Below are 11671 nucleotides of genomic sequence, written 5' to 3'. Positions count from 1 at the left end.
TGAGAAAATCTTTCATTTTTATTAGCTGTAATAAACTGCTTTAAAGTGTTTGTTCACACAAAATTGAAAGTAGCAATTTTTGTCCAAGTGGAGGATAGATTCAGCTTGTTCTTCCACAGTTCAGAGGAGACTTTATGCAAACAGGAGCTGTTCAGCCAGGAACCAGAGACTACAGACAGTCTTTGCAATGTTAATTCACAGTTCAATCATAATGACAAAAAATAACTTTTTCAGCAAGAGACCTGGGATAAAAAGCCCACTGACAATTCTAAGTCTTGGTTCAAGCTGGCTGCAGCCAGTACATTGCATCAAGCTAGCCCAAGGAGGGATGGAACTTACATTTCTCTGCTAACCCTTAGTCTAAGAAATACCTTTGTTTCTTCTCCAAATGTAATTAAATTCTGTGTAGGATTTGCCAGAATTTGCTTGAAGGCTTGAATTTATGATGAGACACTAACTCATCCAAGCACATGTTGTTTAAACAGCATGGGAAGCATATCTGCAGTATGCAGCCCCCACAGCTCTTTCATTTGTCATTTCTGAAAATGTAGATACATGGCAAAGATTATCTTCTGTACAGTCTTTTATCCATCATGTATAATATTATATAAACCTAGTTCACCTGAGGCTTTAAAAAGTAATGATGGTTACCTTTTTTTTAAATCTGTTCAGTTTTCTGAATATTAGTTTGATGGGAATCTTAATAGGGTTTGATTAAATATTAACAGTGTATTAGCCATACATATGTTCTTTACACCTAAATGTACAATGACCCAAGGGTGCAAGAATGTGAGTATGCATATTTGAGGGAGTAAACATTTGCATAAAGCCATTGTCTTGAATGCAGGCATGAAATTAAGATCAAATAAACAAGCAACTTCTGTCTAAGGACATGAAATCCCCACACTGATGTGGTCTGACAAACAGGGTTTGTCACACTGCATATGGAGGTTTCCTGAGGAAAGGCTCAAGGGACTTTGCTGCAGGATGCACAAGATGTGTAAGAGAGCACATCTCTCCTGCCACCCCATGTCCATGGAGCACCTGCAGGCACAGGCAGAGCACCCACTGGGAAAAGGCAGAAGAGTGTGGAAAGCCACAGGGACTCAGGCAGAAGGCATGAAGTGGTGTGAGACGTAACAGAGCACCCTCTTCATGGGCACTGTGTCTGCACCTGAAGCTGAAAGGACACTGCCACCCTGGCACTGCCACCCTCTCCTTCTGTCCCTGCACTTCCAATGGGGAATGTGACTGACAAGTTCCCCAGATGAGCTGCCTGAAGGTACATCAAACAACCACAAAGCTAAGGGCTATTTTCCAGCTGTCCAACAGGACTGTCACATCCAGTGCACGAGCAAATGGAATGGGGCAGAGTGTCCAGACAGTATTTCACATTACATTACAACCTCTACATATTATTTGGATCCAGCAGCCTCTCCTGTTTAACTCCTCCCCAGTTCCAGCTCTGTACTGCTTCTGAGCAGGAAGCAAATGTTATCATAGCTCTGGAGGTGCCAGCCTTTCCAGATTACATTAAAGTCCTTGGCAGAGTGACGATTGCCCAAACCAAAAATTTAAAGCTCATTATCTAATCTACAACATTCTTTTTGGCTTTAAAAGAAAAAAAGTAACTTCTTGTCTTATTTAAATTATATTAAAAGTTTTAGTGGCATTTAACATAACATTTTACCAAAGTTCTCAACAAAATTTCATAAACTTCACAAAACTCTTAATAAAAGTTTGTAAAAATCATATACCTAATAAAATTTATTTTCAAATATGTAACCAAGTACATGAAAAAAATTTAGAAAAAATTAATTACCTTGATTCAACTAAATTGTGCTCCAAAATCCCAGTTCAGTGAGTCTTCTGCTGACTGTATTGGGGCTTACACCTAGTCCACAGTTAGTTTCTAGTAGAGCATTTTATCCTGCATTGACTGTTTACCTTGGTATTTGCAGAATGTGACACAAAAGCATATTTCTGAATGAATGCTTTAGGTTTGCCAGAAGTGAAGAAAAAAGTTTTGCTAATAATTTTTTAAATTAATATTGGCCTCATATTGTCCATGTTTCTGGCTGCAATTCCACTACAATCTGATGCATAAGTCATGTATTCTGGATACATGCACAGGCATAGATATCAATGAGAATAAATAGAAACAGACAATATGGAAAACAATGTGTTAAACAATCTCCAGCCAGCAAAAAGGTGAAATTGTTTTTGCTTGGAACAGCAAAAATTTAATGTAAGAAAATTATTCTTGAGATGGCTTTGTTGGAAAACACCGCAGCACAGAGGGGAAATGGGAGGTTAGAAATCCATAAGGAGGAACAGGTTTGTGTACTAATTTCCTTCCTTCAAGTCTGTGAATGTGTTTTGGGGATATCAAGTATTTCACTCACAGAATAGAGAAGGTTTTAATGTTCGTTCCTCCCTCCTTCACAGTTCCACTTCAGCTGCTGGCCTGGGCAGCCATTGGAGGTCTACAATCAGCTGATTCAGCTTTGTGAGCTAGGCACAAAATTGTACCTAGATAGGGGAGTGTAAGGACTGTGAGGCTATAAGATTCATTTTATACATGGACAGATGGAAAGTTTTGTCCCAGATATCTCAGGAAAACGCACTTGGGTTACTTGTATAAACATTAACTTTACTATTCACTTTCAATGCATCTCAAATGACATTCAAATAGAAACTGTATTTCCAGCATCATCCACCTGACATAGCTGGCTTATGGCTTCCAGGCACCATTGTGTTTTTGCTTAATATGCTTTCAGATATAGCCTACAAGCCAGACACTTCCATCACACACTTTATGAATGGATGCTGCACCATTTGAAGGCAGAAATTAGGTCAGAGGAAAGCAGGAAAGGCTGTTGAATAAACTATGTCAGGAAATTATTTGGATAACAACACACTGAGGAGAGGTGATGTACACCAATATGTACAGAATCTGCCTTCAGCTTGAAATACTGTCACATGAAACCTTCAGTCTGTATTTCAATTCAGTTTGAGCCATTAGCCATTTTTCCCCAGTCACCCTTTTCTGGGGGGAACATCTCTCTAGAGACAGCACTGGATGATACAGTCATTATTTATCATCATGACACCCCTCCCGGGACTGGTAACAAATGGATCCTGAAAACCTGTCAAGACCATCAGTATATTACAAAGATGGCAGAGATAGTCATTATATAATAACTCTTCCACAAAAATGTAGTTTAAACAATATGATATTAAAGCCTAATAGCCTATTCATCAGCAAAAAATCAGAACAATCCTTAGACTCAATGACCCCATCAATGTTTATGTCTTCTATCATGGGCCTTCAGAGCTTATTAACTAAAATGTTTGTTCATATATGTGTATACATACACATATACACACCTCTCATGTGCTGGAGGTGAAAATTGCAGCGCACTTTTATGCACAGAAGAGAAGAAAACCTGATGGGTGAAGGCTGTCAGAACAGCAGTGGTACTTGGTACTGCTAATGTCTAGTTCATAGTTTCTAATTGTTTTCTAGTAGACAAACCATTCACCCATCACTGGTCTCATATTGTAGTCTTTACCAAATTAAAATGTCCCTGTCTTGGACTGCAATACAAGATGTGCCATCTGTTAGAACCAGGTGGGGCAGCTATCTTCTGTTAATGGGTCAGCTGATAAAGCCAGGTGGGTGTGGGATCTCAGCACATTGTTCCCAATGTCCAGAGATGCCAGGAGAACCCTTGGGGGTCTCGAAAATCCTGGAATGTTGCCAAGAGTGTCTGGTGGCTTGATTTTGATCCATCCACAGAAATAACAAGAGTTTGAAGACAAGAGAATCACTCTAGAGTAAAAGGTGTAAAATAGACACATTTAGAAAGTGAAATATAGACTTTAAAGTTTTTGGGTACAGGGGGGTTATGGAGACAAGATGGAGGGATCAGGGCGTGTCTTGTCCTTCTTCTTCCTTCTTCTTGTCCTCCATCTCCTGTGGTGATGTTGGCATTTGGAGATTAGTTTATAGTGAAAGTGCACTTGCCAACATGGGTGAAAAGCATTGGGAAATAAAGGTAAATATTGTGTACGTAGATATTAGTATAAAAAGACATGACCGCCCCGTGGGTAGGCAGAGAGTGCCTGTGACTGCTTGCAGATCAGACCTCTGTTAGGCAAACAGAAAATTTTGTAGATAAGAAATAATAAACAACCTGAAGACCGAAAAGCTGAAGAGTCCAAACTCATCCTTTAAAACGCGTGCCACCCAAGAACCACACTACCCGTGTCGGGGCAGAGACAGACAGCCGAACCCGACAGGTGGGCCAGTTTGCTTTGTCTCTTCCACAACCAATCCTCTTTCCAGGAAATATCTTCTGTTAATGGGCCATTGAGTCTCACTGCATGACTGATAAAAATTACATCATCCCATTGTGAGATGCTCTGCCCAGAGGGAGGAGCCAAGCATTCCTACCTGGATATAATCTGAGATTTGGAACACAGTCAGCTGTTTTCCACTGGATTCCCAGAGGAAGACCTGGCCCATCTACACCACCACTGAACCTTCAGAGGGAACCTACACCCTTTCTGTGGGATCACTGCTCCATCAGAACCACATCTACCACTCCAGGAGGACTGTGGCCATCCTTTAATGAGACTGCTACAAACACCCTGACCAACAGGATGTCACGTTGTATTCTGACTCTGTCAGTGTTGTTTTGTATTACTGAATTTTTATTTTAATTTTTTTTTTGGTTATAAAGAACTGTTATTCCTACTCCCATAGTTTTGCCTGAGAGGCCCTTAATTTCAAAACGATAATAATTTGGAGGGAGGGGGTTTACATTCTCCATTTCAAGAGAGACTCCTGCTCTCCTTAGCAGACACCTGTCATTTCAAACCAAGACACTCTATTCCTGATTTAACCAATTTTAGGTCTTCAAAATCCTGGGTTTAGCTAAACCTAAGAGATCCCATAGAATCTTCAGTGTTTTTCTGTAACCCAGATCCTGCACTCACAAACCTCAGTAAGGACTGAAGCTGCCTGTGGGACCCTGCTCCTACAGCTGAGTAAAATACATTACTTAATAACATCCTTATAGTCTGAGTTTCCAACATAGATTTTACTCAGCATTTTCCAGGCTTCCTGGAAAACTCATGATTTTTCTTCTGATTCATAATAAAATTAATTTTTTCCCATGGATACCAAATTTCAGTCAGCACTGGTAGTTTAATGGTAAGACTTTGGCATTTGAGTAGTAATTTGCAAACATCTATAGATTATACAGTCTATAAAAAGAAAGATCAAGATATTAAAATTATAAAAGACAAATGTGTCTCTGGAAAATTACTTTGGACTTTGAGTGTTGTACTACATTAATAAAACGGCTCTTCCTTCCAGTTTGTTTTATATTACTTTTTAATAGAATTAAATTTGCAAGGGATAAATCATATTTTAACCCCACCAGGAAAGAGCAATGTATCTTTCTATCCAACTTCTTGGAATTCTGCTAACATTATTTTAATTATACTTTACTTCTTGCTGCATTTGAATAATTGCTTTTCTAATACATTTCACATTTAATATTTCATTAGAAGGACATTTAATTTTAAAATTACTTAAAATTATTTGCTTTATATTTTTAATTTAATGATTAAATTGACAAGGAAAAAACAGTGTATTTGTAACAGGCAATGACAAAAAAACCTCTACTACATGACACTTATCAGAATTATTCTATTCAATCTGAGAAAACAACAGCTAAACAATGCTATAAAGTTAATTTCTGCATCTAATTTAGCATTCCTCCCTCTGATACCTACATACAGATAGTTTTGCTTTGAGGGAGCTCATTTTCCTTTTAAGGATTTTTTTCTAGTTAGTTCATTGACAGTGATTCTTTGAACAATTTAATTTTTCCAGATTCTTCTGTTACCTGTCACTGTCTGCCAAATGGAGAACTACATAATCTAAATATAATAAATGAGAAGTAATATTCCAGTCCAAGAACAAAGTCCAGAAGTCCGCTGAGATGGGTATTCATTCATCTTTGAAATGAATGGTTTCATTTTGGAAGGTACAACACCAATGCAAATCTCATTAGCTGTCCAGGGGATATTTAAAAACCCATCCACTTTATCAATGTATCAAATATAGATTCAGCATTTCAGGGTAAAGTACTATCAAAAGTAACACATTTGTACTTCTTGCCTGGTAATTTCTATTGGGATACACACACATACATACATATATACACACACACACACAGACACATATATAGGGCTTTTTGGTGAGTGTGTATATATTACATGTATTACCTAAAGTATATATTATATAAAGTATGTGAACATTATTTATATGCTCTATATTACACATTGTATGGTATATTTATTATATATATAATTTACTTTTTAAACTTTTTTGTTTTCCAGTGGGATTCATCCACACATTCATTACATGATGTATTGCATAAACTCCAAAGAAGTTAATTTGCCATTTAAGAGGAGTTTGTCTATAAAAACTTAACATTTCCATAACTTTGCACCTACTTACACGTCCAGATCTTTCCTAAGTATGACTATGCTTTAGTGGTTACACAAGGATTCAATATTTGTCATTTTTATGCTTTTTTTCACAGGGAAACTCAATGTTATTCGGGGAAAGTGCTCACTAATCTCAAGCTAAAGTTGCACCACTACATCACTATTGATAATAAACAGAAATACAGGTCTTCTGTGACATCATCAATTGTAAAATCAGCTCCAAACTACCCTGATGACATCACTATTTAGCATTTGTGGAATATGAATGTTTTTCAGAGCAGAATTTTTTTATTTGAGTTAAAGGATAATCACAAAGAAAACAGAAATATTGATTATCATTCAAATTACAGACCTGAAAACATGTTTTTGTGAACAGTCTTATGCTAATGATAAAATTTATTACCATGAGTTTTCAGCATATAATTCACAAATTTCTACAGTAGTGATTTCAAATAGGCAGGCTTGGGTAAGGAAACCAACAAAAAACCCCTGCAGTGCTGCACTACAATAATTCACCAGAGGTCATGGCCACAGTGCCTGGTAATGTGACCACATCAGCCTCACAACAGAAGCTGCCAACCCAGATCCAAGCTTTCATGAAGACATAATGGCAAAGCAATTGAGTCTGGATTGCTGGATACAGTTATTCATGCATACATGGACTATTGGTGTTGAACAATTATCCAGAAGCAGTAATGCATGATATTCCACCCACTTATGTTTCTGTTTCAGTATCACATCATCAGTAGCACAGAAAGACTCTCCAGAAGACTTTCCCAGAATAAAACAGGAATGATAGGAATGTATTTAGTGAAGCTAATCTTAAATGCATTACATTGCCAGATGAAGGCTCTACTGATTACCCTGTAAGGTTATTCTGCTAATATTTATTATTCAAATAGTTCAGGAGACTAAGAAAAGAAATAAAATTAAACAAAATGCTATTCTCATCAACCTAAAAGCCCAGACCAGTTTGTCTGTTGTGTGGTCACTGCAAATATATTCTGCTGCAGCAGAGATGTTCTGCAGTGCCTTAGAGATGTAAAAACTATGGAGGAACATCTGGCACACTAACAAACCTGATTACTGCATTTGTTATTACACTAAACTTTTACACCCTTCCAGTGAATTTTCCCTCCCTCAACTATGAAGAGATAACTCATTCACCCCAGGCTATTTTTTGGAGCAGATATCCATTTTTTTATATAATTAAATGTCTACAGGAAATAGATTCCACTCCACATACACTGGTACATGTAACTCTTAAATACAGTCTTGTTCATACAATAGGAAAATTGCTTTTCATATTCTGATTTGCATTAGTAATGATGAATAACATGCAGTTCTTGAAAATATTGCATCCTAATCAGTGTTTCTGTAATGAAGGAGTAAGGCTATCCAAATTTTCACAATAAGGCAATTTGCTTTTTAAAGGTCACAATTCAGGAGCATGGGAATGAATTCAGGAATTTCTTAGTTTTGACAGCTGGGTCCAAGCCATTAAGCGATATGATATGATTGACTTTAAATAAATGACTACATACATAATTCAAGTCTACTGTGTGAGTGTGCTAAAAATTACACAGGGATGCATGTCTGAGAAATAAGATTTTCCCAGGTATATGTTAGAGACTGAATTTGGGATAGGTTTTTCAATATATTGTTAACAACTCACTATTTGAACATAGTCATGTGGTAAAACTCTAACAGTCTGAGCAGGTACAATTGTATCTCCTTCCCTAGGCAGCAGCAAAAAGGACATTTTGATGTTAAATATTGATATTATGTACTTTAAATAACTGATGAAGACATCTCATGAAGAACAGGATCAGACAATTACACCAAGAAAGCACATCTGCACAATGAAAAAGAGATTATTTACATATTAGTACTCTCTTACACAATATGTGTTTAAAGGCATCTCTCAGATACTGTGGAGGGAAACATGCAGAGGGGTAAGGTCATGGAGCTGTCTCAACAATAGCATATGTGCCCCTGGAACAGAGTCTACAGCTATAGTTTTTAACCAAGATAATATCTCAATGGTGTTTTCCTAGTCCAGAGGATGAACAGAGTATCTCACAGAGTACCTCTGTGTCTAACACACATTTATCCAGTTCTACCTACTGTCACTGTCATATTTTCTGGAAAAATCCCTTTGCCCAGGATTCTTCTCCTGGGAAGCTGAGAAGCCTCAGAGAAAAAGGAAAACAATATGATCGCATTTGCTTCTCCTGTGTTTTGCTGCTTTGGAATGTGTTTAGACATTGTTTACCAGCAGGTGATTGTTCATTGATTTCTGCTGTGAATTGTTTTGACTTAATGACCAATCATGGTCAGGCTGTGTCGGGGCTCTGGAAGGAGTCGTGAGTTTTCATTATTATCTTTTTAGACTTCTGTATCCTTTCTGTATTCTTCAGTATAGTTTAGTATAGTATTCCTTAATATAATATAGTACCTTAAAATAATAAATTAGCCTTCAAGAACATGGAGTCAGATTCATCATTCCTTCCTGCCATGAGGCAACCCACAAATACAATAACCTACATTCCTGTTGGTATAATGGTGTCAATGGCTGTGCCAGTACCATCCTCTCCCACAGGTTTATAGTGACCTTGCAGAGGTCTGGATTTAGGAACAATTCAAACTGACTGAAAGCAGAGGCAACCAAGTGTCACAGTTTCAGTAGGATATAAAGTAATGTCGATTTACAGGAAATCAGAATATTACTCTCAGAGTAATCTTGAAATTCATAACTGTATAACTAAAACATGTTTCTTGGTAGTAGAAAATCTTCTCCAAAACCTTTCCTTCTGCCTGGGGTCTTAAATTCACTGCTTCATTCTTCAGGTTCTGGGCCCCTTGCTGCCATTCCAGAGCTGTGGACTCACCCCCTGCAATTCTGCATCAAGGGGTGCTGGGAGAAGCTGCTGATGCCCCTGCAAGGTCAATCTGCCATTTTTGAGTCTGTGGAAATCCAGCTACAGAGACACAAACAGGGGTGCTCAAGAACTTTCACTAAATTAAATGTCTCAGCATCAACATGATTCTCTCCACTGCTCACTTAACACATATTCAGACCTCTTCCATTTTAAAATCTGAAATAGGCCTCTGAGTGGGAGTATTTCACACATCCAGAATGAAAGTCATATACCAGATTTATGAGATTGAAAGTCCATTTCATCTGAATAGTTCAACCAGGACAGCCCTGCTCTTTCCTGGGAGGTTATTTTTGCTTCTGGCTGTGCTTAAATACTGGAGTGGGGTGGGCAGTGAAGGGCTGAGAAGCAGAAACACACTTTTAACCCTCTTTTCTTCTTCAGAGAGCATTTCTCAGGTCCTCAAGCATCACCTGAACTGCCCCCATCTCACTAAGGAGGCTGCTGGCACTGGCACACGCTGCAGGCTACTGGCATCACTGGTGGAGGGAAGGCAGCAGCACTCGATCACCTTGGCACATAAGTTCTCCATATTAAAAAAACCCTACAACCCATCCCTCCCCCCCACAATAAAAACCAGGATGCCTCAGACTGTACAATAAATTATATATATATATATATATATATATATATATATATATGTGTATAAAATATTGGTATATATCATTATATATACAAATAAATTGTTAATAGTAGTGGCAGGAGGTTGTTTGTTAGGGTTTTTTAAGGGGTGTCTTAGATGCCAGGGGGCTTCTTTCTGTTTTTTAAAGCAAAGACCCTGCACACACTTTCCCCTGGGTTTAGCTGGCCTCATCAAGGTTACTAAGTAACCTTGAGTTGTATTCAGCTTTTCTACTGTTTTTTTTTGAGAAGGAAATTGAATCCCTCCCATGTTTGAGAAGCCTAGCTTTCAGTTTAAATAGGATTTTTCTAGTATTAGCATATCAAACACTATAGTTGACAGCATGCAACATAAGATTAGCACATTTTATTTTTTCTAAGTCTTAGCTTCCTTCTGTCCTGCTATTTTGCATTTTTACTGAGAGCAAACCAAAGGCAAGCTTGGTAGCCATCTGCAGGAGCAGGACACCAGGTATATTTACACCACAGCTTCATTTGCTTTCAGGACTCAAAGCGTGGCTTTCATCCATGAACACTGCTGGCCCCCAGGAGGTCTACAGGGCAACAACATTTCAGCCCTGGCCCCTGAAAATATTTACCAGTACTGAAGAGATGGATCCCAGAATGCCACAGAGGATGTTATAAATGTTAAAGAAGCCAGGATCCTCTCCTGATCATAAATTGTTCAGGGGACATGCCAGGTCACATAGTATATTAAAAGGGACATGGAAATAGCAGCTCTGGCCCATCTCTGAATTGGCAGCAAGCAAAAGCAGTTGTAGACAGTATGACTTCTAGAATCTACATTCTGCAGCAATATTTTGGGCTTTTAGGTATTATTTTAACATTTTCTTGCATATTTGATGAAAAGCTCACAAATTTAGTGTCAGTGTGGAAAGTGAAATAGTTGCATTGATTGTCTCAACATGTTTAAACACACTGAATGTAAACCTTGGTCACAGGTTTATTGTGAGCATGGATGTCAATGCAGACAGCCACTAACATTCCACAAACACAAACTGAGACAGAGTTCATAATTAAGGAATGATATATAGGATATCCTACACACACACACACACACACACATATATATATGTGTAGGATATAGGCCTCCAAAACTCATAAAAAACATAGTAGGGCTTTACCTGCTTTTTTAGCTATTACCACCTATATAGGTAATCCTTATATCACTCCTCTGACTATACCAGAACAAAAGTCCTCTGGTATAATTGTCATGAGAAAAGACAGACTGAGGCAAATTACATTCATTTCTCAACCTTAACTATATTGCTGGGACTACTAGAAGCATTACTTCCTAAAAACCTCTCAAGTATGACATACATCATTACCTTCCAGGTATCCATAACTGCAGTCAGTGGAATGTTACATTACAGTGATGCCAAAGCTCCTTAATCAAGTTCTACTTTTCCTGCATTAGGTGATTCACTGGTTCATGAAAAAGCAGCTCCATTATGGAGCAAGGTCAGCTCCACAGTGCCCATGACAGCTCATTAAACTGTGTGGCACCTGCTACCCATCCACAGGAAAAACACCTCAGCTCTGAGGCTTAAGAAACAAAGATT

Source organism: Molothrus aeneus, chromosome 1, assembly GCF_037042795.1.
Source record: "Molothrus aeneus isolate 106 chromosome 1, BPBGC_Maene_1.0, whole genome shotgun sequence".
Lineage (NCBI taxonomy): Eukaryota > Metazoa > Chordata > Aves > Passeriformes > Icteridae > Molothrus > Molothrus aeneus.
This window is presented reverse-complemented; position numbering follows the sequence as displayed.